Source organism: Poecilia latipinna, unplaced genomic scaffold, assembly GCF_001443285.1.
Source record: "Poecilia latipinna isolate Pla-1442-1.1 unplaced genomic scaffold, P_latipinna-1.0 Scaffold226, whole genome shotgun sequence".
Classification (NCBI taxonomy): Eukaryota; Metazoa; Chordata; class Actinopteri; order Cyprinodontiformes; family Poeciliidae; genus Poecilia; species Poecilia latipinna.
The window spans coordinates 236,955-264,859 of NW_015112842.1; the positions used below are offsets into that span (position 1 = coordinate 236,955).

Sequence of the window (27,905 nt, forward strand, 5' to 3'; positions counted from 1 at the left end):
ATTGGAATTACGAAAATAAATATGGTTAATATAAGCATGTCTATTTAAAAAAAACAAACTATTTGATTAAAGATTGTTGTGATAGGATGAGGTTGTTTGTTGCCTGTATTGAAAACTAGAATAAAAACACTTTTTCGTCACAGGAGTCACTTGATCAACAACCAGATGTTACTACAGGCAGAAACGACAAAGAAGACGACAGGAAGTGGTAGAATAATTAGGTTTTTAATGGCTTACCATGTAAACAGGTGGGATGTTAATTGCTTTTCTTATTTAATTGAAACATTGCAATTCCGAAATTGAGTGTTTTCAACATTAGCTGAATATCAACAGAGTTTTGTACACATTTCTAATAGAAACTCCTCCGAATTGAACGGTTTCCATTGACCAAAAAATTGTGCAATTTAGAATTTTGAAAATAAATTAACTTAATGGAAACACGCCAATTTTGAAAAAAGCTAATCTTTTTATTGATAAAAGGTTTTCACGTTAGGATCAGGTGGTTTTTTGATTGCATTGAAATTTATTTATTTTGCAAAACTGTAATTGAAACAACTTTTTCGCATCACGAGTCATGATCAACCGGATGTTACTACTGCCAGAAACGACAAAGACAACAGGAAGTGGTAAAATGATGGCGTTTTTTAATGATTTATCAAGTGAACAAAGATAATCACTTGTGATTTTAATTATGTTTCTTTTTTTTAAAAATGTGTTTTTCAACATTTGCAGAAAATTGACAAAGTTTTGTGCACATTTGTAATGGAGATGGATCTAATGGTTGCGGTGCTAAACATGGTTCAACAACCTGTTGGGTTGTCTGTGGAACAAATTTACAAATTAATTGGCTGATTAGAAAAAGCCAGATGGAGATAATTCTACTTTAGCTTTATCTTTGTTTAATAAAATATTACAGAGTCCGTTGGATGTTTATGTATGCTTTAAAATCGACGAGTAAAGCCCAGATTAATTTCATTTTGTCCTGAAATGGTAGAACTGAGTTTGACACCGTCGGCCATTAAAGGACACATTGGTATGGCGTTTTGCTAATGGATGATAAGTCACGGACAGGACGAATCATCAGTACCATGAAGAAGAATTTCATACAAAGGTGAGCCCAGTGTCATGTTGTTAATAGCAACAATTATCCATCAACCAGCAAATGAACCATCAGCGTTTACTGCCAGCTCTCCATCACACAAATCAGTCTTGATGGCTGCATGGAACAAGCTCACAGCCACCTTTAGATCTGCTCTAATGTCAGATCCCATTCCTTTAATCCCCCACATCCACCATTAGCACAGTCGTTAACCATTTTTGTACCGGTGCCTTTCTAAGCTTTAGCTGGAAGTTGCGTCACCTCCCTTTGGGCCACATTTGGAGCTTTTTGCAGTGGAGCGTGCTGAAATGGCTGGGCAAAATAAAGAAGCACAGTAATATGTCAAATTAGGTGCCTAGCAAAGTAAAGTCTAAAAATATCACACAGCACAGATATGTACAAGGAAGCCGTGTGTTATATCTTTGCTTTGGAAACCATCTAATCTGTTTATAAAGTTGGAAAATAAACTGGGAAACATCTCCTAACTAATTAGAATAATTGGCATCAGCTTAACAGAATGACTGGGTACAAAAGGAGAAGGGGTACTTAAGGAGACAAGGGGAGGAAGACGATGTGGGATAATTGTTTAGTAATTTCAGAATAACAATTCTGAGAGGTAACTTTCAGTGCAGCTACGGGTTTCATTATTTATGTCTTCCTTATTTATGTCTCAGAAACATTAAAGAAATCTTTGAACATTCTGTAATCTGCCTAAAAATGATTGATGCTCTTTCAAACTTTGGTGAAACTTTAGTTTATTTATGTGTAATAAGTTGAACATTTAACTACAGGGCATGACTACAGCGTAGGGCATTCTGGGTAAATACAACCGCAACATACAACAAATGGAGAGGCTAATGCTAACAGGAGAAATAGCTCGTCGTTTTTTTTACCAAAGACAAAAGAGAAATCCTACAACAGCTGAAATGGGATGCCACTCCATTTTTGTTTACATTTAGTTTGTATCTTCTTCTGAGATTTTTGTGTAATTTCTTTCAGTAGTTCCTGATACAGCGCCCCCACAGGCGAGGAGGGGAACAGGTTTAGATTGTTTGATACAGTACCATATCAAGCAATCCAAGAGAACCACAGAAGTTAAAATGTAACAAAAGTTGCAACTTTGGACCACAATCAAACTGAACATACCAGACTACCAGGTGTGAAAACCTAGCAACTTCAGCTCAGTCTGTTACCTAGCAACCCAAGCAGAGCTCTAGAACATTTGGTCAGCTGGTTTTGCTGCTGTAATGTGCAATACAATGGCTGCTGGAAAAGACAAGTGTTTTGTTGTTTGCTTACCATCCAGAAACCACTTTTTGCATTCTTGTTGGTTGTGCAGGAGGCTCCACTGCTGCTTTTCAAAGACATAGAAGTATAAAAAGAAACAACACGACGCTTTAAGAACCTCCAACACGCCTAAACTGATGAAGAAAAACTGAAACCAGGATCTGTACTGTTTTCCCACAGTAAAATTCAAGCATTTTCAAGGAACGTTTTCAAGCTTTTCCAGTACCAAGTAGTTGATTTCCTGTAGAGATACACTACAAAAACACAAAATCTTACCAAGTATTTTTGGTCTAGTTTCTAGTACGCTTGAAATAAGACAAAACAAACTGAAAAGGTACTTTTTAGCAAGATATAGGAGCTTGTTTTAAATGAAAGATCTTAATTCAGAGATTCCTTGTACAGGCCGACCTCTGGAACAATACACGTCTTTGCCTGTCTCAAAACTGTTGTGTCTGTCCGATCAGTTTCCAGACCGCTACCTAAATGTCCGTAATATTCAACGTACATGTCACACTGGTTGCTTTTTTTGTCCTTAGCTACATTCCTGACCGTATTTAAAAATAAAAGTTGTACCTCCCATATGACGAACCGTTGAACAAACCTCTGCAGCCTCTGGAGGTAGGATGTGAGGTTTTGATTTGGATCATTAAAGAAGTCCTCCAGCAGAGCCGCTTTAATTCCTGGCAGTGGGAGCTATTCTTGCTGCTCTTTGTCACTCATGCGCTCCCACACAGTCACACTCAGCTCATTCTCCATTTGGTTACCATCACTGTCCAGTAAGCCTCTCAGCCATTATCTCCGGGAAGAATCAGCGGCTGATCTCTGCTCCTAAAAATGTATTGCTGTTCTGTCATAATGTCGTTCAGACCGTCTGCGGCTTTCACTTCTTCCTCGTTGTCAGGAAGGGCTCGGCCCTGGCCTCCATCAACCATCTGCTAACCCCGCTTCAGCATCGACACCAGTGTTGAGACAACAAGGGCAGTTCAGAGTCATCCTGGTTTTCATTTGCAAAACTACTCTGACTTTAATTTTGTGTTTCTACTGCTTCTAAAAACAACCCAAAAAAACCCACTAAGATGGGGGGTTTTTTGGCAATAACTTCATGGGAGGTTTTTTTGTTGTTGTCTTGAAAATAAGCCGTTTCAAAAATAAGTTGTATTCCATGTGCTGTTACCTAGCAACCCCAGCCAAGCCTAGCCCCGTTGCCTAGCAACCCCAGCCAAGCCCAGCCCCGTTGCCTAGCAACCCAAGCTGAGTTCCATTTGAAATAAAACAAAACATACTCACAAGTAACTTTTCAGCAAGATATAGGAGCTTGTTTTAAGTAAGTAATTCTTTAATTTTGAGAAATAAATTCACTTATCACATGGTAAGAATATTTTGTTACAATTTAAATAATCAGCCAGTGGAGCTAGCACTTTTTCATCAATATTAAGGAATTATTTACACAAAACAAGTCGATATATCATGATGAAAAGTTACTTGTAAGTTGAATAAGACAATCTAAGATATTAGCACTAGAACGTAGACCAAAATGACTAAAGATTTTGTGTTTTTGCAGTGTACTTGAGTACAGTTCTTTCCATTTGATAGATAATTTTCAATTTTTGTTGTGTGCTATCCTGGGACAAACAAAATTTCCCCCCTTTGGGGATCAACAAAGTATTGTTATTATCATTATGTTCTTAATTTAACTAGAGACTATTTAACATATAATGTAAATCCACTATATAACTGTCAAATTTGACAGTAAAGCTTCTATAAAGTGAGAAAGAAACCCGGCTAAAGGCATAAAGTAGCATGAATTTATTAGCAACCGATGGGCTTGTGGACTTTGCCGTTCTGTCAGCTTTGTTTACCTCTTTAATTCGCAGAAGAGTTGATCTGATCTCCATTCTTCCCTCACCATCTGTCTGTGTGGACTAAGATGTTCTCCCGTTCTCACCGTGGAGTGGTTCACGTCCCCATTGACGAGAGATTTTAATTTGCATTTCATATCAAAGTACAAATTACTGGCTTGTTTATGAGCCGGGGTTTTACATCAGAATTACAGCAGGATCTTTTGGGCATTCTGAGGTTCATAAAAAGAATTAAAAGACCCTGTGTGTTTCTGTACATGCATGTTTTTGATTAATAAATGTTCCAGACAACAGGCCTGAGAGCTCTGATTGCAGAAAAGAGTAGCTGTACGTCAGGTGTGAAGATCCCTGCAGAAATGTTCACATTATTAACTTTTTAATCAACAAGAGGCCAAAATTAAAGCAGAGAAGATTACACAAAGTTCATGAGGTGTTCAATCATAAACAAAAACATTGAACAGCTTGGAAAATTAATCCGGGACTTTCTGAAGAAAATTGCTAGATGTCATTAAGCTGGTCGTGTTGAATCCTACTTTTATTAGTTTAATTAAATCCATTTTTATATAGTGTGGTCTGAAGGCACTTAAGAAAAACATTCAATTTGTATTCATAAAATTAAGTCAATTGTAAATACATAATGCATTACAATTGAATACTAAATAATCCAGTTAGGCTTAGTTCATTATTCAAATTGGGAAAGAAATAAAACATTTTGCTTTGAAGCAAAAAAAACGCAATTTCACAATCACAATGTCTCCATTAAATATAAAACATAATTAAAATCATGTGAATAAGTTTGTTCACATAATAAGTAATTAAAAATCACCTTCATACCACTTCCTGTTGTCTTCTTTGTTGTTTCTGCCAGTAGCAACATCTGGTTGTTGATCACATGCTGTAAAAATGTGATTCCAGTCCATTTTGTGAAATGCACAACATTTGATACAGCTGAAAAAACACCTCTTTCTAGTATAAAAACTTAATGGATTTTTTTTTTTTTTTTTGCAAAATTGTTTTTTCCATTAAGCTAATTTATTTTCACAATTTCAATTTGTGCAATTTTGAGGTCAATAGAAATTCAGCTAGTAGCTTTAGTAGCACATCCAACTTGAGTGCAAAACCTTGTCAATATTTTGCTAATGTAATGTCGTCTTGTTTGTCATTTCTGACAGTAGTAACATCCTGTTATTGATTACACAACTCGTTTGATGTGAAAGTGTCCATTTCTGTTTTGCGAACACCTGATTTTAGCACAAGTTTTTCTCAAAAACTTGAGTTTATTTTTTAATTGGCATCCCTCTATTAACCAAAATTATTTTTGTAATTCACTTTATGCTTTTACGGTCAATGAAAACACAACTAACTTTGTAGTTTCTGCACTGATAAGTTTAACAATTGTTAATTTTTTTAACCATAAATGCAGTTGTTTGTCTTCAAAAGCTAAACCTAGTTGAGCTTTCCTACTTTTATATTTCAGAGCCTAAAACATGCATTTAAATACGGCTGGAATGTGAAGTTTCTAATTTAAGTCCTATCACTTTCAGAGTTCGATCCTGACACCTCATTGTGTTTGTTTGTGTTTGCTCCAACAACTCCAGCCTTTCAGTTACTTTCTTGAAGGATTTCTTCTATTATAATCCTTCTCTGTAGTTTTAATTGACAGCTTTCTTGTTAGGACCCCTTTTCCTGTCAAGCATCCAGGTGCAGCAGCTCATTAAAGCCTACAAGCCCACCCTTTACTATTCAGACTCATTTACATAATAATTCTGGCTACTTCTACCTGGAGGTGTAAATACAGCAACGTTAAATTCACATCCCCTGCTGTCGATGTGGGTTTGATGGAGTACCAAGCAGGTTTTATGTGTTTACCTGCTTTGATTTAATGAACCATGATGGAGTGTTATTTGTGTAACCTTTTTTAAAGCTGACACCCTTCGTTTATCTAATTAATGATCCGGTTATTACCAACAGTTGAGTCCAGGTACGTGGCTGACCCCATTAAAGATGTCTTAACCACACTGTAGGATAATTAACATCACTTGATCTGTCATATAGTTGGAAACAAACACTTTAATCAGCCTCTAAATCCAGAAGGCAATACCTTGGATGTGTAATGCCAGCACAAAAACCTTAAAAAGTTTCTGGAACCTTTTGCAATATTACCAACAATGCTAGGAGTATCTTTTCACAGATTATTGCGAAAAAAGTTGTTCTAACAATTGTTTCTCGCCCACTACCAGCAGAATGGGATGTTGCCGATTTATTTTAATTTGGCATTTTATGATCTACTAGTCCTAGAAGAGATTATGGACTTCTGTGTTTGTTTTCTCTGAATATTTGCTTAAAATGTATCACTTAGTCTGCGTATTAGCTGGACAAGCTAATGAGTAGATTGTTAGGCATTAACAACAACTTTCTCACCTTAGACATTTTAATATGCATTTGTTGTTATCCTGGACTGTGTCATATGTGTTGCAAAATAAGCAATCCTATGTCAAGGAGAGGTTAGCTGTAAGACATTTAAAGCTAACAAACTAAAAAAGTATTCATATTAGCAAAGAGGCATTCAAAGCTAACTTCCTGAAACATGTAGCTTACTTTACCATTAAGTTGCTTGGTCTCTTATTCATTGTTTCATAAACATTTTTAGAGTTTTGTTTTTGTTTTCTCTCAGATTTAGCCCTGAAACAATATTGTCTCTCCAAATTAGCTATACATGCTAACAGGTTAACATTTAGAAGCATTAGCAATCATCTGGAAAAGAAAAACTATTTTCTCACCTTAGAAATTTTTATATACATAACTTGTATATATAATGTTTATTTGTTTTTTTTATATTACCTGTTATCCTGGACTGTCTTACGTGTTTCCTATGCCAAAGAGCGGGTTAGCTGTGAGACATTTAAAGCTAACTAGCTAAATATGTAACTTTACAATATTTTTTAAAAATTTTGTTGACTATTAACTAATTAATAATTATTGTATAGACTTCTGGGTTTTGTTTAAACCCAGCTTAACAAGATTACCACTGTGCTTCAGTTTAGCTAGATAAGCTAATGGATTAATGAATGTATTAGCCCTACTGAATTTTAATCATTCTGACAAGAATAATTTTTTTCTGCTTGTAAGTTTAAAACTAAATATGAAATATATATGAAATATTACTTAGTATTGATTCTTACTTCTCAGTACAGTGGACTATTATGAGTTGGACAATAATACTGATATTACCAAGAAGGCATTTTAAGCTAACTTCCTGAACATGTACTTTACCATAAACCGTTATGTTAGTTGGTCTCTAACTTTTATATTTCATTTTTAGAGTTTTTTTTTTGTTTTCTTTCAAACCTAACTCTAAAACAATAGCTCTATCAGCAATTAGCTAGGTATGCTAACAGGTTAGTAAACAGACAGAGTAGCATTAGCTCTGCTGTTTAGGAAAAACTAACTTTCTATCTTTGGACATTTTAATTCAAACATTAAATTACACATTTACTTATTTGATATGTATAGGCTAAAGCCTTACATCTGTCTCAACAATAGTTTAAACAAGATTCTTATTCAACCATGTCTAAAATATGTTCTTCAGCTGTTTATTTCAGTGATGCACCAAACTCATTTAATCATTATTCCACTCAGACATCTTTATTGGCTTTGTGTGTTTTCCTGAACCACAGCCACAGTCCCACTCCTCTCCTGCCGGGCTCGGCATGCCTCCACTCTTGACTAAATCTCAGACTCGTCTCTCACTGCGGCCCTTCTCGTTCTTGGCATCCATCCTGCTTTGAACCTGTGGATATTCCTCACTGAATCTAAACTGTACCACCCACAGTCAGCACCACAAGCAATATCACTTCTGTAATATTTCAAGCATTTCCACTGCAAGTAGCGAGACTTGATTTAGATGTTTGTGTGTTTTGCTCTCAGTTGTGTTGAAACAATCAAATTCCATTCGGAGCACTGAGGTACTATGCAAATATAAAAGTATATATTATATACACATTTTATTTGAACCTTTTCCAATATTCACATGTATGGAAAATGCCCAATTATTTGTAGAACCTTCTATGCCAACAATAATTATCGCAGTTTTCTTTATTAGAATTGGATTGGAAATTATGGCCCATAAGTCATCACCTCAAAAGGATCCAAAAAATGTAATTTAAAAAAAACTACATTCATTAAAATTATTGTTTTTTTTACCTACTCAGTAATAAACTGTCCATAAACTATTTTAACTAAACAAATAATCAGATTTTTTTGTAGGAATGGGCTTATAGATCCAAAGCTAGCACTGTAGGATTTGTTAGACGTTGTCTACCCAGAATGCATTGCAGCGTAAACAACATGGTAAGGTATGTTTGACAATATATTTATTTTCATTTTTAAAAACTAAACAGCCTACAGTATTTTACTGTATTGTTTTTACATCAACAATAAATATTTCTCAAACAAAGCCTTGTTTTTTCACGTTTTCACTCGGATGTGAAAATGGCTGCAAATAAATGCCAACTTATACAACCGTACATACTTGAAAAGCAGAAGTGGAGCCTCCTGCACAACCAACAAAGATGCAGCATCTGGTTCCTGAATGGTCAGTCAACAACAAAACACGTCTGTTCCAGAAGCCATTGTACAGCACATGTAAAACCAGCTGAGCAACGTTATTAGAACTCTGCTTGGGATGCTAGGTAACGGGGCGGAACTCAACTGGGGTTGCTAGGTAACGGGCAGTGCCTGCTGATTTGGAAGGTTTTTGAAACGTCTCACTTTTCAGACACCACAAAAACTAACTTATTGTAAAAAAAAAAAAAGCTGTGTTTTGTTTTTAAGCAGTTGGTCTGTTTTTAGAAGCAGTAGAAACCCAAATGCAAGTACAAAAACGAGCAAAATGTGAATTTTGAATAATAGATCCCCTTTAAATCCAACGAAAGTAGCCAAGGTGGGCTTAAATTCAATCAGAGATAAACTGTAGAGGTTAAAGCAGATCTTGTAAAGAATAATCCACACGGTCAGGCTTGAAATAAAACGATGTGTAGGAAAAGCGCTGCACAGTGAAACACGGCTTGCTGATGTGTTTTAACAGCATGTCTTTTGGCAGGAAGCGAGCCCATGGCTCAGAGCAGATACCTATTTCAGGCTTCAGCTAGATACTTGTTAGTGGGGAAAGTATTCTTGCCAAAAGACTGAAAAAGCCAGCTTGGGCATTTTCCAGGATTATCATGAATGTTGTGCTTTCCACACCTGCTGTATTTTATCCAAGAATATTGTGACAACGATTAATCACTGATGTCTCAGAGTAAAAAACCGTGGAAATGCTGTGACAGACGCTGCCGGGGTTTCTGTTTCTCCACGCTGGCTCGGTGCTGCAACATTCGTGTAGGTTGCACAAAAAAGGGAAGATGAGAAAGTCCTGCTGTCTGTGTTTGTTTGCAGAAAGTTTTTGCCCCAGTTTAGATGTGACGAAGTCCGGTGCCGAGGAGGGAAAGGTTTGCCTCGGGCGTCCGCAGCTGTGTGACTGTCTGCTGCTGGGAGTTTTCCACGGCCCCACTGGGACCAGAAGAATCCTCTGGTCAGTTTCAAAGTGTGACCTGAAGTGTTCCCGGCTGGAGGAGAGAAAAATCGGCTCAAAAACACCAAAGTCTCTCTCCTCTCCGAATCTTCTGGGCTGTTTTTTACGTCTTGCAGACTTGCAATTAATATTTGCGGCTCTCCAACATGACTCAGGGGTGATGTTCATTGGAAGATCGATGCTTGTTTTCTTCGGTATTGTTCCAATTTCCTGTTGAGTCACGGAGGCACTCAGAATGATGTAGCCTGGAATTAAACCTGTTGTTTTCACACATTATTTTCAGCTGCAGCTCCAGCCGTGTGTTCAGAATAACAATAAATAAGGGGCCCCATCAGGAGCGCTTTGTTGTGGCTGAAAAAGAATGTCAGGATATCAATCTTAATCAACCGCTTGTATTCACGTCACACTGACTAGACCTTTAGATCAACAGATTATTATAAAAAACACACTCAATGAGAACCACATAGGTAAAAATTACATCAAATTGCTCCCATGTGGTTTTATTATTTAAAGCTGAATATCCACTTGACATCACTGTACAATGTTGAGGCCGACTGCATTAGCAGGTGGGTGTATCGACACTTCAACAATACATTTTATCTCTGCTCAAAAACAGTCGATGTTTATAACAAAATAAAATGCAGGATTTCCAGTTTTTCTGGTTTATTTCTAAAATAAATGTTTATTCTTCAAGCAACTTCTTGATAGTTTTTATATTTAGGTGTTTACACACCTTAATATATATGAAATATTTTGGTCTCGTATTTAAATTTAAGGTTCACAAACAAATCTATTTTTAATGTATCGCACAACTTTATTTAGTTTAGATTGTTTTTGCCAGTAGTGCTTATTGGATGTTGGTCACGTGACTCGTGTGATGTGAAAAAAGTGTTTCAATTCGGCCGTAAAGCAAAAAAAATAAAAATTCAAATTGGGTATTTTTCTTTAAGCAAGTTTGTTTTCTTAATTTCAAGTGTCCCACTTTTATAGAAACGCAGCTGGTGACACTTTATTAACCAGATTCTGGTGACTCAAAATGAAGGAATGAATGAAACGATTGCAAGAACGAGGCGTTTTATTGAAATGTACAAGTTTTGTACTTTTTTAATGTTCAGTTACAAGTAGATCTTTCCTGCCGACAGCCATTAGTACCTACTGTAACTCTTTAAAGAGTTTTAAAATAATATGAGTTACAACAACATTTACTTTCCCCTGGGATCAATAAAGTTTGAATTTCAATTTGAACTACTCTGAAAACCCCAGGGGGTGGAGTTCCACTGTGGTTGCTAGGTGACGGGCTGGGCTTTGCTGTGGTTGCTAGGTGACGGGCTGGGCTTTGCTGTGGTTGCTAGGTGACGGGCAGTGCCTGCTGATTTGTTACATTCCAGAAGGTTTTTGAAACAGTTCATTTTCCAGTTACCAATAACTTACCAAATATTTTTGGTCTAGTTTCTACTTCAAATATCTGAATATACTTAAAATAAGGCAAAACTAATTTATAAGTAATTTTTCAGCTTGTTTCAAGTCAGTAGTTCCTTAATATTGATGAATAATTACTAGTTTCTTTGGTAACTAGTAATTATTAATAGAATGGAATAAGTATTTTCTGATCAACTTTAAGGAATTATTGACTTAAAACAAGATCCTATAAGTTAGTTTTGTTTCATTTCCAGTGTACTAAGACAATTGTACTAGAAACTACGCCAAAAATACTTGGTCAGATTTTGTGTTTTTGTGGTGAAGACATGAACTCATTGCCAAAAAACTGCTTTTTTCTTTTTTCAGCTTTAGAAAACCAAAAGGAAGTACAAAATGTGAGTTTTCACTGCCCGTTGTGAAGCTAACTGCCCCTGTGAGCCGTTGCTGCCCCGGCAGTCAATTTGATGGCAAATCGCAGGACACAGTAAACATCGACAGAAACATCCATCTTCCCCCCAACCTGCCTCTGTTTATGGATTTATCCCGGTTTAGGTGCTCGCTGCCGTAAATATTAAGCTGTGGCGATGATTTGCTGCCGTGTTGGGCGCCACGGATAGATTGTGTCAGTATTTAAAGCGCTCCGTGTCCACTCAAGGAAAATAGGCCTCCCACTCTGATTATAATGACAACGTAGGAAGAGATTAGCAATATAAATACTCGAAACACAATTACCAGAGCTGACTATTACTCTTTAACCACTACTTGGCCTCTGCTTCAGGCGTGAGGTGATTTCAGAACTCGTTCGTTTCTCTTTTGAATAAACTCACAGTGTGTTATTTTCTGAGTTTGACTCGGATCAAACTTAGATAGTAATTACATAGTCTCGAGATGATTATTGTAATAGAGCTAAATCTGTCACTTGATGGGCTCATTAAAGTTATTTTAGAATTATCTACTAAAACTAAGCTGCAAAGTTGGGAAAAAACAACATAACTTAAAAATACTTTGCTACATAAACAACTTTTGACATGAGGTTAATTAAAAGAGCGACCAACCAGCAGGAAGAATAGCATAAGAAAAACAGACATATGCCTCATTCTGTTTACTTTCTAATGTTTTGCATTTTAAGCTCTAATCCTCCTCTATTAATGACTTCTTAACAAAGCTAATTTTACATGAATATTAATCTGAAAAACACAGAGAATAGAATATGTTCAGTAGTTGTAGAAGCCTGTGGATGTTGTGTAAGTCTGGTTGGTTTTTATTTATTCATTCTGTGACACAGTTTGGGATGTCTTCACGCTCCCTTTTGTGCAAAGCTGGATTTTTTTTTTTTGTAGGATAAAGAACAGATTTGTTTGACAGCAGTGGAAAATTAAAGTTTAACTTTTGTTTTGTTTTTCCCCCACAGCAAGAGACGTTTTATTAAACTGGAGCTTTGTCTCAGTTCTGTGCTTTGGAATAGAAATAAAAATGGCATTTGTCCATCAAATCAGCTGCTGCCAAGGAGATTTCCTGTTAAGTAGTTTTGCTATCAAACAGATAGTTGAGGAAAATAAACAAGTTTGTTGATTTAATGCTGAATTTTATCACTTGGCCACTATTTTGGACTTCCTACCCGTCCCTATAGAACTGAGCAGCCTCAAAAAGTTAAAAGAAGACGCCGTTTAGTATTAATTATTTATTTAAATGACAAAAACATTGAATAAAGAAACTTACCCAGGAAACCTATTCCCCTCCTCGCCTGTGGGGGCACTGCACCAAAAATCATTGAAGGAAATGACACAGAAACTTCTGAGAAAGACACTGAGCACAACTTCCTGTTTTACAAAAATGGTGTAAAATAAGAAAAGTAAAATTATTTTTAATTTAAAAATAATTATTTTAAATTTTAAATATTTAAAGCATAATTATTTAAATTATCTTTTAAATAATTAAAAGATAACTACTCAAAAAATAATTATCCTACAACTGATTTTAGTGCTAGGTTAGCGTGTTTATTTTGGTTGTATTTACCCAGAATTCACTGCGCTGTAGTCCACTTCCTGCTTTTGGAGCTGTCTTTGGACCTTTTGGCGTTCACATTTGCATTCAAACCGCTCCAGAGTTCACTTCAACCAAACTGAGGTTTGTAGGCGGACCAGAGTTCACTTTTTCAGACTTTGATTCATTCACACCTCCCCAAACGAACTGGACTTTTTTAGCCAAACGGACTGGAGTTTGATTAAAGTGGACTCAACATGGCTGCCATGAATGCAATGATCCCCAAGAGTTTTGGGATTTTGTTGACTTTTGGGAAAGAAGTGGAACTTTGTCCCATTTGAACAGATATTAAATTGGCATTTCACCAAAGATCATCATACTGACAGGCAAACATGACAGAGACGTTGTGATGATGTGTTTCACATTTAACGTCTCACTTTTTGGAGGTTTTTGAAGTTCAATTCAGTAAAGTTAAAAATTACTTTATGTATCCCAGTGTGAATTTAAATATTGTCTTAACTGACATCATTCTTCATGGCGATTGAAACATGCTAACATCGATTTCCAGGCAGTGGAGACGATATTCCACAGTAACGTCCTGGATGACACCGTCAGCTGTTGGGAAATCCACCTCATTTGCTTTTGCCACTTCTTTTTAAATCTCTGTCTGGCTGTCAGGTTATAGGCCGGGCAGAGAGATGTTAGAGTAGGGGATACAGGAAGGGAGTAATTGGTCAAACATGCAACCACATGAAAATAAAAGAACAAATCAAAGCTAACCTAACATGCTAGTAGACTTTTCCGTTTTGAAACATTGCGCTTTGTCATTCTCCTTACTTCTAGATCCTAATTGCAAATAACTGCTCACATTTACACCAAGATGGTAAATAATGAATTCAATTGGTGAAAAACAAAAGAATAAAGAATTTAACAAGTTGTCAGAAAACATAAAAATCATTTCGTAAAATAAAGAGTTCACACACACCATGATGGGCCAGACAGCTTTAGGCAGTGTGTGTGTTTCTGTCTATTTTTTTCCTCCTTTGACCAACATCTGTGATTATAACTAATTGTTTTATCTTTTCCCCTGAGTTTTCGCCAGACACAATGGCTTCGGGGACAAAAACCTGAGAGGCGTCGGATTTTATTGAGAGAGCTCCTCTGGTTTCCTCTTTATATCCCAAACGATTTTCTTTATTAAATACATGGAAAGTGAAATTTATTTATTGTTGTGGGATTTAAGAAATATAATAGCCTCTCAGTCAACCGTAATAACATACAGTATTAATCAATAACGGCGTTTTACTGCAAAGCTGAAACATCTCCATACACCTAAACAAATAGAAAAAACAAAAAATTCACAGAAAGTCAAGGGCATAAAAGATAATACATGAAGGCTTCGCCGGGTCAAAGGTCACCAGTCATGCATGGGAAGCTGTTTTATTTTCTACCAGTGCAACTACAGATTCATGCCTGCAAATGATTTCTTCCCAAAACATAAAGGTCACGTTTCGCCCCGGTGACACAACGGTTCAGATCGACGGCTTCCCCATCTGTTTCACCAAACGCTGTGGAGAAAACAATAATCACAAACACCTGAGCAGGAGATAAAACTGTTCTCCACAATTAAAACTTTCTTGTTTTTTTTTTTATTATTTATTTTGGGGTGTTTTCAACAGTTAGAGTAATTAAGACTGAACTCGGAAAAACATTTTAGGTCAACCAAGGTGTTTGTTTTAATTGTTTTTTATTAGTGTCATGATGAGAATTCAGTCTTTTTATTTTGAATAAAGAGGCTAGTGAAATTACATAATTATTCAATATTATGCAGCTGCTGCAAAGCCTAAAACAGAATAGGAGTCACTTTATTGATCCTCAATTTGAAATTAAAGCCAATTTGCTTTCTATGGCCTCTCTTCTGTAAAACAAACAACTGATTAAACTACTTTTTTTTAATTGAAATGTTTGTTATTTACAACATGAAATATTAAAGTAACAATAACACTAAGATGGTAGCCTTTTCTTGAACTAGTAAGTCTAGGACATTATATATAAATGAGTTCCTAGTTATTATCGGTTGTTTTCAGCATTTTTCATATATTTAAGCCAGTGAGTTTGTTTTTATTCCCAAAAACAGAAACATTTATCTTGAGTTTGAGAGTTAGCTAGCTGAAAATAATTAGCTTGATTACTTGTTAGCTTAAATAGTTTTTAGACAGGAAGAAGTTACCATAAGCAAATGTGAGCTTTAGGTAGTTGTTGATTTTTAGTTGTAAACTGGAGTCATACTTTCCAGGGTGGCATTTAATTTGATCAACTGCTAGCATGAAAAGCCTAATTAGCTTTTAGTTTATGTAGCACTTATAGTACATAACAAGAGAAGTTGTAAAGGTGTACGTAATTCCTCACGGCCTCAGACAATTCTAGATTTCAGCGTGAGTCAATATTTTTTATTAAAAATGTTAAGTAGCTTTTAGCTGGAGTAGTAGCTTGAGTAGATGTTAGCTTGAGGAGTGCTAAGCTTAAGTGATAACTTAATTACAGTTGGTAGGTGGCATTTAGTTTAATAGTTAGGTTTCCTAGCAGTGTCTTTGCCTGATTTGGAGCTAACTCAAGTAGCAGTTAGCCCATGTAGCTATTACTTCAAATAGCTGTTAGCTTGAGGTTTAGATCAGTAGTTTTTGGCTTGACAAGCAGCTATCTTGAGTAACAATTAGCATGAACAACTTTTATCTTAAATAACAGTTAGCCTAAGTAGCATTTAGCTTGAGTTGCAGGTAGCGTGAGTAGCTACTGTCTTATTTAGCTTGAGTAATATTAGCTTGAGTAGTAGTTAGCTTGATTAGCTCTTAGCTTGATTGTCTTGAAGGAAAGAACTTCAAGATGTATCATCTTTTTATTTTCAATCTCCTGTTGCCAAGTTTTCAGCTAACAGCTCTTGAAATCACCTTGTTGGCAATTTGTCTCTTTCTGACCGGCTGCTGGCAACAACTTGCCTAATTATCCAATTTAAAAGTTGCTTCTTTGCTAAGTTTGTGTGTGACAAAGCACTAGCTCGTCCCTTGAACGTAGCAGCCTTTCATACGCCTGGGTGATTCATAGCCAGTTCAAACCAAACAAACACGTCTCTTTGAGTTACAAAGCTTAAAAAGTGCAAAGGAAAACTCAGAAAAGATGTTTAGGAAGGCTCAAAAAACCGCATATCTAAGTCTTCTGTTGCTCTAAGAGATTGGCCATAATGCTATGATGTGCAAAGATCAAAAGTGTTTGTTTGAAAATAAATAAAAACAACATTGTAGATCGTTGATTAAAAATGTCTGATATCTTGTTTGTTGGGCTTTTGCGGGGATTACAGTGGCAATACAAGTCAAATAAAAAACATTAAAATGTGGATTTAGACATCAGTTGCCATGGTTACAGCCAAAGCTTCAAAGCTTTTGAAAGGGAAAAGTCAAATTATAAAACAGAAAGGAATCAAACTGAACAATTTTAGATTTGTCTCCTCATATTAAACTAACCAGTCATGTTTCCAAGACTTAATAGAAATAAATGTTTTCGTCAGATCACTTGGCAGAAAGTTGCTGACCCATTTATTCCCAACTTTTTGGAGAAATCAAATCGAGTGAGCAAAATGAAAATGTGCGTCTTTGTGTGTCGAGGTCGTGATGTACAGCCGTTCAACCTTGATCTATCACCCTGCAACGCCTGATTGCACAAGCGGAGCGAGAGGTAAGAAACGGTGAGAGTTGCAGCCCCTCTGGTGGGTTTGGCTCATTAGAACTGGGCTCATCGAGGGGGCGGAGCACATCACAAGGTGTCAGAGCCCCAACCTGCTCCAGGAATCACACTGGTTGATGGGAGGGAGGGGAGAGTGATAGAAAGACGAGTGGAATGTAGGTGATGGGGTAAGGAGGGGAAGGTGTTCGAGTCACAGATGGAGGAAATGAAGCTGTAACACAATCTGATTTACCCAATATTGCTCAGGTTGTTCTGCAGGACGGCTAAGAAACTCCACCGGGAGAGCGGCTCTCACTTTTTTCTTTCAATTGTTTTTATCTTGCTTTCGTTTAAAGGGACCTATTTTTTTTACATTTTTGTACTTCCATTTGGGTCTCAACTGCTTCTAAAAACAGCCAAAGCTATGAAGACAACCACCAAGTCCTTTATTTTGGCAGCGAGTTCATGTTTTTTTTGTTGTCTGGAAAATTAGTCGTTTCAAAATCCTAGGGAATGTAACGTCACAAATCAGTAGGCAGTGTCCGTCACCTAGCAACCCCAGGAGAGTTCCACCCGTCACCTAGCAACCTCAGCAGAGTTCCGCCTGTTACCTACCCAATTTCTCTCATTATTTAATTTTTTTAAATGTATTTATCTACTTCTATGGCTGCATTTGTGTTTCTGTTCCCTTTGATTGTCTCAGTTGTTGTTGTTTCCAGTTGTTACCCACTATTTACTTGTGAGTTTCAGGATGTTGTGTTATTGACACAATAATTTAAGTTCCTTTAGTTCTTGTCACAATAAGTTTGGTTTTATATTTAAAACTAAATTGAAAGCTACTTCATGTGTTCCTGTATTTGGGTTCAGTCTTTAAACCAAATTACCACCTAAAAGGCTATCAATAATATAGTTGGGTAATGCATGAAACTTCTTAAAATGAACATAGACATTGTTTTGTAAATTTGATTTTTACTCAAACTTTCTGCAGACTTTTAATACCTAAGCGTAACTTAAAGTCATTAAAGTCAACTGATGTAACCGTCAGACAGAATTTAAGAAATATCTGCTACTAGTTGTTAGTAAATTTTTCTTACACGCATTAGGTTCATTTATTTGATTTTTACTAATGGCACTTATGGAGTTCCATACAAACACTAGAACTAATTGTTACTTTTTAAACATCTTGTTTAATTAGATAAAATCATAGGAGTAAATAAAAGCAGAAAGGTTTTGATGGTGAAAAGGACAAAATGTCCTCCTCTGTTTGCCTCTGCAGTTTTTCGCTGAGGCTCAGATTTAAAGACAAAGTCACCAGCGATGATGCCACTGTATCGATTTTAATTATCCCATTACTGAGCCTGAGGGGTCTTATAAAAACAGATATGCTAAAGACCTCCGACTAATCAAATACAGAGCCGCATCGTGCATTTGTTTCACCGCTGTTTGAAGTTCGATTTATGTTAAATAACAGCGTGATTCAAACACAAAACATATTAGCTTTGACAGGAAGTGGAGAGACGGAGACAGAGGTGGGTCAGAGAGGAGGAGGGAGGGAGAGCTGCTCTGCTCCGGCGTTTAACCCAAATATGGTTCAGTGTTACTGGGAGGAGGCACTTCCTGGTTATAATCCAGAAAGTCAAATTAACAATAAAACCAAGAAAGATTATATGGAATCACAACTTTTGGGGGATTTTTACTAGATTTGTTCTGGTTTATCCCAAAAAGATAAAAAGATGGGGGGGTGGGGGGGGAACATGTTTTTTTTTCAGTAAAATATAAGAAGAACCTGGAATCACTTAATGTTCCTTACCCAAATATTAAAATCCAAGGTGGCCACCTGTAGCACAATAGCAGGAATGCGTGGTTTAACTATACTGACTGTTTGTGTCTCTTTAAATCCATCAGAGCCAAAGTACGAAACATAATCCGATCAATCTTAGTGTTTTAATGCATAAAGTGGAGAGAAAAACGTTTCTGACTTTGGTCGTTTTTGAGATTTTCGTACCCTTTAGCTAAACGTATGAGTATTCACACAACAATTTATATATAAATTTTATTAAATTCATATTGGTTTTTTTTTGTTGTTGTTTTTTACTTAATTTCTGTTCCAGTGTAAGTAGACAAGCGAAAGACGAAGACATGACAACAATAAGTTGGTGTTTAAACTAAACTTATTATGCAAAATCTATCATTTTTCACTTTTTTGCCTTTCCATTTCGGTCTTAATTTCTCCTAAATGCAACCCAAGCTCTAAAAAAATGTGGAAATGTTGATAAGTTAATGTGTTTTGGTATCTGGAAAAAAGCTCCCAGTTGTGAAGTCACAGAGGGCACTAAGCCGTTGCCTAGCAACCTCAGCAGAGTTCCGCCCGTTACCGTTACCTAGCAACCCAAGCTGAGCTCCAGCACGTTTGGGCAGCTGGTTTTACCGCTGTACACGCTGTACAATGACTGCTGGAACAGACAAGTGTTTTGTTGTTGACTTACCATTCAGAAACCACTTGCTGTATTTTTCTTGGTTGTGCAGGAGGATCCACTTCTGTTTTTCAAAGATCTACTTGCAGACATTTTTATGTGCAAGTTTAAATTGCAGCTTTTTGGGATTTATTGTGACAAGACACCTTAAAAGAGCTAAAATCTCATTATGTAACAATGATTTTATGCAAAAATTGTTGTAAACATGTTTTGTTTAGGCCGTAAGAAGCATAATGGGTCACCTTTAACTAAATATCTGAATAGATCCTGCAATTGTTTCATGTAAATCCACAAAAATGACAATTTCAATAAAGTGTTTCATTTAACGTGGGGCTTGTTAGGACAGACATTTCTTCTAAACCACAAAAGCCAGTCACAAACTACAGCTGTTGTCGTTTACCTCATCCCATATTTTATTTTCCCCCCACATGATTTATATACAAAAAAATAAATTTAACATGGCAATCTGATGCAATGCAGCCGCAATCCCTTTCCATACATAGGCAGCCTTTTCAGGTTCATCCGGCTCACTGTGGATGTCAGAACGGCAGAAATGTAGAGAGTGAAAAAATAAAAAATAAAGAGAGAGAGAGAGAGGTGAAGAAATAGGAAGTAGCAGAGTGGAAAGGTGAGGGCGTGAAGCATGAATGCTTCAGCAGCATTGCCACCACAAACAGTGTTGACCTGGAAAGCCTCAGTGTGCTGGACATCAGCTTCAGAAAAGCCTTTTAGAGACCTCCTCTGGGGATTAGTACTGTTTTGGTGTTTGGGGTTTCTGTCTTTTGCTTTTTATTCCACACTTTCTCGCTCTGTTTGTGTGCAAGTGTCGGCTCGACTTCGGGCGTCGGCACCAGAAACGCGTTCTTGGGCGTTTCTGGTGCTAAAATGGATAAAAGGCAAAAAAAAAAAAAAAAAGGGAATGGGGGGGGAGAAAAAAAGTTTGATTTTTTTTTTGTAATTCAGTTGAGATGAAAGGGGAAGAAGTAATTTTATTAGTTGATATAAATTTCAGGGTAAAAGAAGGAGTAGGCAAAGGTTTTCTGAGGTTAAAGTCTCTGTTCAAAGCAAAATAAATAAAAAAATCGACATCCAAACATTTCAGGAACATTTTTTATTTCCTTCACTGTTTTCAGACTCCAAAAAACGTCACTTATTAAGATTATAAATAACCAGAGTATGAAAACAACATTGAATAGTGAGTACACGATGATGATTGACAGCACTAAGACCCGCCTCCTGCCTCTGATTGGTTGCATTTCTTCAGACAGCAATAGAAGGAAGTGGAGGATATTAATCTTTTCCCAGATTAACTGTCTCATAACAAGCTGTCATAACGCGGTGACGGTTTTACCAAATATGCAAAAAACATATTTTTATTTTTAAAATATTTCACGTTTTGTCGAATTCAAACAACCAACGGAGTAAATGTGACCCAGTTGTTGCAGTAACCGTGAAACTCAAAATGAACTCGTGGAGCTAAAAGTCTCATCGGCGAGACAGTTGGAGACGAGGAGATAAAAAAAGAAAGCCCTTCTCCTCTTATCAGCTCTTCTGGCGAACAGACTTTGTCCGACGAAAAGCTAATCATGGCTGACAGCTAGCGTCGCATCAAACAGGTAGCATAGCTTCGCCTAGCGCTGGACGCTAGATTGCTTTTGACAGAAAACATCCAAATAAAACATTAGCAGGGCTTACAGGGAGAAACCCACTGAGTAAATTATTCACACATTGACTTACTGACGGAATGAAAGCTTCTGTCTCCTCTCTAATCCCCAGCAAAGCTTTTGGTAATAGCGCCGCGCTCAAGAGTTGCCTCTCACAAGGCTCTATTCATCAAACTTTCCAGCGTATGAAATCGGCGTCTGACAGGCTTTTGAAATCCTGCGGCTCCTGCATTATTATGGCGTTTAGCCTCAAACAGCCTCTCGCGATGGTGATTGCTTTGATTTTAATTGGGATCTTCTCGGCGTTGCTGCTGCCTCTAATCCAGCCGTCTCCCACCGGTTGGAAAAGGGTCGCTCGCGGTGAGGCCTGTTCACTCCTGACGCCGACGCCGGGTTGTCCTATTGAGTTTGGCGGCAGGGAAAGGCCGCGCGTCGCAGCGGGGCGGCTTGTATTTTTGCTGTAAAGTCACAGGTAATTGAGAGATGAAATATAGAAGCCATTTGATGTGGCTGGAAGTGTCAAACAGCCGCTGTCCTTGGTCTCCAGAGACGAGCTTATGGCACAGTAAAGCACCATTTAGCTCGTCCATCCTTGAAAGACTAAGCCATGACCCCACTGGGGAAAAATAAAACACATGGAAAGGCTTACCAGGTGCATGTCTCTCCAGACAACTGAGGAATCATGGCGCACCTTTGTCTCCATGAAGCCGGACCACCTGCTGCTCTCTAAATGATCCTAAAAAATAATCCTTTATATACAACGGAGAAGCTTGCTGCTGCTGCTGTTGCTGCTTAAACTCACAACACAATGGATTCTAGGGAAGAATATTAAATTTTACCAGGCATTTTTGGTCTAGTTTTGAGTACAAATATCTTAGGACACACTAAATAAGACAAAGCTAATATAAAAGTAGCTTTTCAGCAAAATATATGAGCTTGTCTTCAGTCAATAAGTCATTAATACTGATGGAAAAGTTTTCCTATGCTAGCTTTGTTGCTAGCTAACTAGCTAACAAGACATGTTCCCCATGTGATTTTCCCCAAACACATGTGATTTTGTGTTTTTTTCAGTGCAACAAGGCAGTATAAATAAAAAACAACACAAGGTAACAGATTGTGAAACAACACTGCAAAACCACAAAATCTCACCAACTGAATTTGGCCTAATTTGTTGTGCAAATATGTTAATAAGACAAAACTAACTTACAAGTAACTTGGGTTGCTAGGTAACGGGTGGAACTTCGCTGGGGTTGCTAGGTAACGAGTGAAACTTCGCTGATGTTGCTAAGTAACGGAGCAGTGTCTGCTGATTTGTGACATTACATTTCAAAGGTTTTTGAAGGCATTTTCCAGACACCAAAATACATTAACTTATTACCAAAAAGCAGCTCGGTCTGTTTTTAGAAGCAAAAGAAAACCAAGTGGAAGTATAAAAACGTCGAAAATGTGAATTTTGGATAATTACTCCCCGTTAAAGTATCATATCTTTATCTTTCAGCAGCCACATCGTGTGTTTGTTGGAATCAGAAAGGCCAGGAAGCCTCTCGGCTCCAGCGTGGAGATCTGGAGAACAGAGAGAGGATTTTGGGGGTCTGTGCCTCGGTGACTAATGGCGTCCCTAAAAAGTACGATTGGCGCATAAATTTCTTATCAGCTTTTTAAAATCTTGGTGATGAATGTCCTGCTCTTTTGGCCTAATGAAATCCTGTCGCCTCTGGAGCTCTCTCAGTAATTAGTCTCAAAGAGGGAAAAAATAAAATCACCTCTTGGAGACAAAGTTTGCCAAAGTTAAATCCTCAACAAAGGACTGCGCCATGTTGTGACCACGACTTCACATCCACATCAGTTTGATGTCTGGATTAGAAAACAAATAAATACATTAAAATTTCTGGGTTTGAAAAGCAGAAAATTTGAAAGAACGACCTCAGAAATTTGGAGATTGATCTCAGAAATCTTCTAAAAAAAAACAAACAAAAAAAAACAAGTAAATTTCTAAGTTTCAAGTCAAAATTGTTCAATATTTGAAACTCAGAGATATACATTTTTTTTCTAGAAAATTTCTGAAATTTATCTCTAAAAATTTATTCTAGCAAATTTTTGGTTTTTGGAACTAAAATTCTCTGGAAAAACTAAAACATTTCTGAGAATAATTTAAATTTATTTCCACTTTTCAAACTCAGTCTCCAAGTTTTTCTTCAAGAAATTTTTCTGAGATTTTTTTTCTTGCAAATTCCCAAATTTGCAAGAAAATTTCAAAATTTTTCTAGAAAATTTTGTACATTAATCTGAAAATTTCCGAGATGTTTGACAGAAGTTGACTCCTCCTCTGGTTCTGTTCTTGAATTCGCCGTCGTATAAACCTCTGACTGCATCTGGATGGAAACCAAAATGGCCGACGTCCCCTGGCGCTAGGCCGCTCTCTCATACGGCTGTGCGTTCGGGTTTCCGTCGTTGCCTCCATCCATCAGCAGCGGTTGCTGCGGTTAATCACACTGAGTGGAGAATGACTCACGGAGGCAGGGGTTACCCCCAGCCAGAGCTCATTTCAGGACCACACAGCAGCTGCAGCAGCAGCAGCAAACTCCAATCCATTTCCAGTTATCTCGCTGAGAAACTCTCTTTCTCATGCCTCCCCTTATTTTCTGCCTCTCCATTTTTTTATAAATTTGAGGCATATTTTCCCCCAGGTTTGCTGCCAGTCTTCCTCAAGAACCTTAAAATGTGAAGAGTATCTTGAGTTACTTCTTCTTTCAGGGGAAGAATAGAAACTGCTTACAAAATGGTGTTTTTATTTATCTTACACTCTTACAAAAAGTGTTAAAAGTTGAACAAAGTGTTTCAAAAACAAAGTCCAAAAATTAATTCAGGCATCAAATTAACCTGGAATGAGCTTGAACACATAAAAATGAGATAAATAAAACACATAAACTGGTGTAACCTTTCAGTGTTAATGAGAAAGCCTCACCTCCATTAACAGAAACTTTATGTGGTTGTTTATATGATGGAGGTCCTGCTCCTGTTTTTCTTCTTCTTTCTTCTTCTTTAATTTGTTTTCATCATCATGACTTGTTCTCTGTATTTTGCACAGTAATTCACATTCACATAGACCTAAACAAAAAATAGTATTCAGTTTACTTTTTAAAAGTGATCTTTCAGGCTTTCAGAAGATCTTGTAAATGTTTTTTTATTTATGTTTTTGATACTTTTTATTTTACTCATTTTCTTATCAGAAAGATCTGATGGAAATAAACAGGAGGAGGCAAAAGACATGATGAAGATGTCTTAAAAACATCATCAGGTAACAAGATCATTAGATCTAAAGATACATTTACTGGTTCGTTTTTCTCTTTCTGTTCAACATTTTTAAAACTGTCAAAACCTGCATTTGTTAGTTTCTATATTTAAATTTAAAAGCACAACAATGAGAATTATGAGAGTGAGTCAAGTAGCATTGTGTCAAGGTTTTTCAGCTTCTACAGCTGCACTCTCTTCAGAATATTTCAGTTATTCTCTGAAAAAAAATCAATATTCACATTATGCATGTTATTTTTATTTGTTTTTACTTCCATTTTGGTCTCAACTGCTTCTACAACCAAATTGCTTTAAAAAAAATCACTGTTAATATTTTTTGGTGTCTGAAAAATGAGCCGTATCAGAAACTTCCTTATTAAGTCCCATTCCACGGGTTCTGCGCCGTTACCTAGCAACCTCAGCAGAATTCTGCACGTTACCTAGCAACCTCAGCAGAATTCTGCACGTTACCTAGCAACCTCAGCAGAATTCCGCATGTTACCTAGCAACCCAACTGGAGCTCTGCCACATTTGGTCAGCTGGTTTTACTGCTGCATGTGCCGTACAATGGCTGCTGGAAGAAACAAGTGTTTTGTTTTTGACTTACCATTCAGAAACCACTTGCTCTTTTCTTGATGGTTGTGCAGGAGGCTCCTCTTCTGCTTTTCAAAGATGTATAATTGCACATCTGTCTGGAGTCACTTTAAAATGTGAGTTGGGGGGCGTGGCCAGCAGCAACTTATTTTGATTTAAAGTGATAAGATGCCTAAAACAGCTCATTCTGAAAGTATCTCAAAATAGGCAGAACTGACTGACATAAATCTAAGAATTAAAATGTAATGAACATGTTTTTTTTTGTAGATCATTGACCTATCCTAGCCTGTTCATTGAAGCATAAAATGTCACCTTTAAAGAGATGATTGACTTGCCATCCAGAAACCATTTGCTCTATTCTTGTTGGTTGTGCAGAAGGCTCCACTTCTGCTTTTCAAAGATGTACAGTTGTATACTTATGCATCTGTTTGCAGCCATTTTGTAAGTGTAAACATTGAGTTGAGTTAATTAAGGCGATCTGAGAGATTACTCAGGAGATCCACGTATCAAGTATAAGACTAAATGTTCAGAAATTTAAACACTGCTCAAACGTTTAATGGGCAGCGTTTCTGCCCATTAAAATTATGTCTCACTTCACCCACTTTTCTCGTTTTATGGTTTTTATGAACATCCCTCCTCTGAAACCGTTGTGGGTTTTTTTTCTCCCCTGTCTGAACCGTTCCCGACGGTGAAAAAATGCGAAGCGCCGGCATCCATCACCGGATGACAAGCCGGCCCGCGAAGGCACGGCGAGACATTTACATTCTGTGGCCTTTCGTCGGTCCCTCTGCTTCGGCGGCCGGCCTCACGAGGCTCAGACTGACATGCACTTTCCAGGTTTGTTGTGTTTCTACAAATAGACTTCTCCTCTGCATTTACCATCAATTTTTTAAAGAACAAAATGCAGAATTGTGTATATTTTAACAGGCAAGTTCTTGAAACTCCCTCTCCTCTGGGCCCCCAAAGCGTTGCCCGAGGTGAAGACGTCTTTTATAGGCAACTGGTTTGAATCTGGTCGTGAAAAATGCGGCTTACTTTTACAGCGTTTCTGCTAAATGTGGCAGAAAATTGCAAGTAAGTGAATACCCGTCCTGGAGCCGCCGTATCTTCCGGATGGTTTAATGATGAACGACAAGGACATGAAGGAAAATGAAGCCCGGATGAAGGTGTGTTGGTAATTTCAGCCGTTATATTAAGCGCTGTGTAGTTGCCTATTAAGCTGCCATGCTGTAATTTGCGGTCTCACGGGCCGGCGGTGATCTAAGCAGTCAGTAACCTATTAGGAAGCTTTGTTATAAAAACAAGCCGCCTATTGTTGCAGAAGAAACCTTCTCTGACAGCAACACTGTGTTTTCACCCGGGCTTAATTTGTACGTCTTCTCCTCAGGAAGATTAATTGAAAACAGAATCACCATAACTCACTCAAGGTTAATGCAACCCATGCTCAATTAGGTATTTGAGAATAAGAAGCTGTACGGTACACTGTAAAAAAATAAAATTAAAGAAGTTTCCTGACTGTTGAATCACATTGACGCTATGGTTCACTCCTAAATATATACGTCTTCTTAGCTAATCTTACAACCTGGAAGTGTGACGTCACACTTCTGGGAACTTTGTAGCTGGCAGCCATCTTGGTAGGTATCCGTAACAGTTACTATGGAGTTGCTATGACAACAGTAAATAAGTCACAAGCTGAGAATTTGGACTCACTTCATTATTGCCAAACTAAATAATAGACATAGTTCTCATGTGACGTCACGCTTCCAGGAACTTTGTAGCTGGCAGCCATCTTGGTAGGCAGTCGCCGAATTCTGACTTTAATTTCATAATTCGGCCTTCAGAATTATGACTTTTTTCGTATAACTCTGATTTTAACCTCAGTACTCTAATTTTTTTCAGTACAATTCTGACTTTTTCGTCTTCAGAATTCAGATTTTATTCCTCCAAATGTGGGCTTTAGTCTCATAATTCTGAGATTAAAGTCAGAATTGTAAGGAAAAAGGCCTGTTGCCTGCAGAAGTGTTGCTGGTTTCCTTGCTGTTTGACGATAAGCCCTTGCCCCTTCAGTTATTTGTGTTTTTCTTGTCTCAGTGTTCAGCTGGCAGGGTGAATGTAAAGGGTGAACAGGCTTAGTGAATTTCAAAGTCACCCAGGCAGCTTAATGGCTTCCCTAAATGACTCAGCACATTATTTCCAGTTGTACAGTAGTCCATTACATGGTGCGTTGCCGTGCCCATACAGTGTTTGGTCTCACTCGCCTCCCGTCCTTCTGGCGCTCGCTCAACAAACCACTCGAGCCTGAATGCAAAATGCCGTCCCCCTGGCTGTAACATTAAGGACGGTTCAATCTCTTTAGTGCTTACCTCAGTCCTGCCGCCGACACCCTCCGCCCCACAGGCACCGATGGCAAAGGTGATAGCTAAAAGTGTAGCTGCCAAAGCTACGTGGAGCAAAAGAGAGCAATTAGTAGTCCTCTGCACCATAATCCCCAGGAGACAAGCCCCATCAATCATGGTGCTAATCCTTTGTTTCTCAATAAAGATAACCATGCTGCAGGGAGTTAACATTTTCTTTATAAGTCATCCCACTCAGGTACAGCCAAAATGCCAGGCTGGCTCAGAATCAGCCTTATCCTTTATGTTTGACATTGAGTTGATAAGAGGACACCAAGACAAGTGTGTTATTTTGAAATTTCAATGGTAATGGGTCCAGCAGAGGTGGTGCGGGTTGGGAAGGTTCATATTTTGATTGCATTAAACCTGTCTTGCCCTGTGATGGATTGGCGGCCGGTTCAGGTTGCGCCCCGTCTCTTGGCCATTGACTGAAGAGACAGACACCGCAAGGACAAAAATGGATGGAGGGATAAACCAACTTGAACTTAATTCCTGTTCCTGTTTGTTTATAAGCTACGATTAGCTTGTAAATCCCTAGCTAGCTGCTACAGAA

At 37.6% G+C, this 27,905-nt stretch overlaps 1 long non-coding RNA gene across 1 annotated transcript; it reads left to right on the forward strand.

The window, feature by feature from the left end:
• The first annotated feature begins 251 nt into the window (after positions 1-251).
• LOC106947155 (uncharacterized) lies at positions 252-18,143 on the forward strand. The gene is made up of 3 exons (XR_001424921.1): positions 252-339; positions 10,888-10,889; positions 18,132-18,143. It is a non-coding gene; the product is annotated as an uncharacterized LOC106947155 (long non-coding RNA).
• The last annotated feature ends 9,762 nt before the right edge of the window (positions 18,144-27,905 follow it).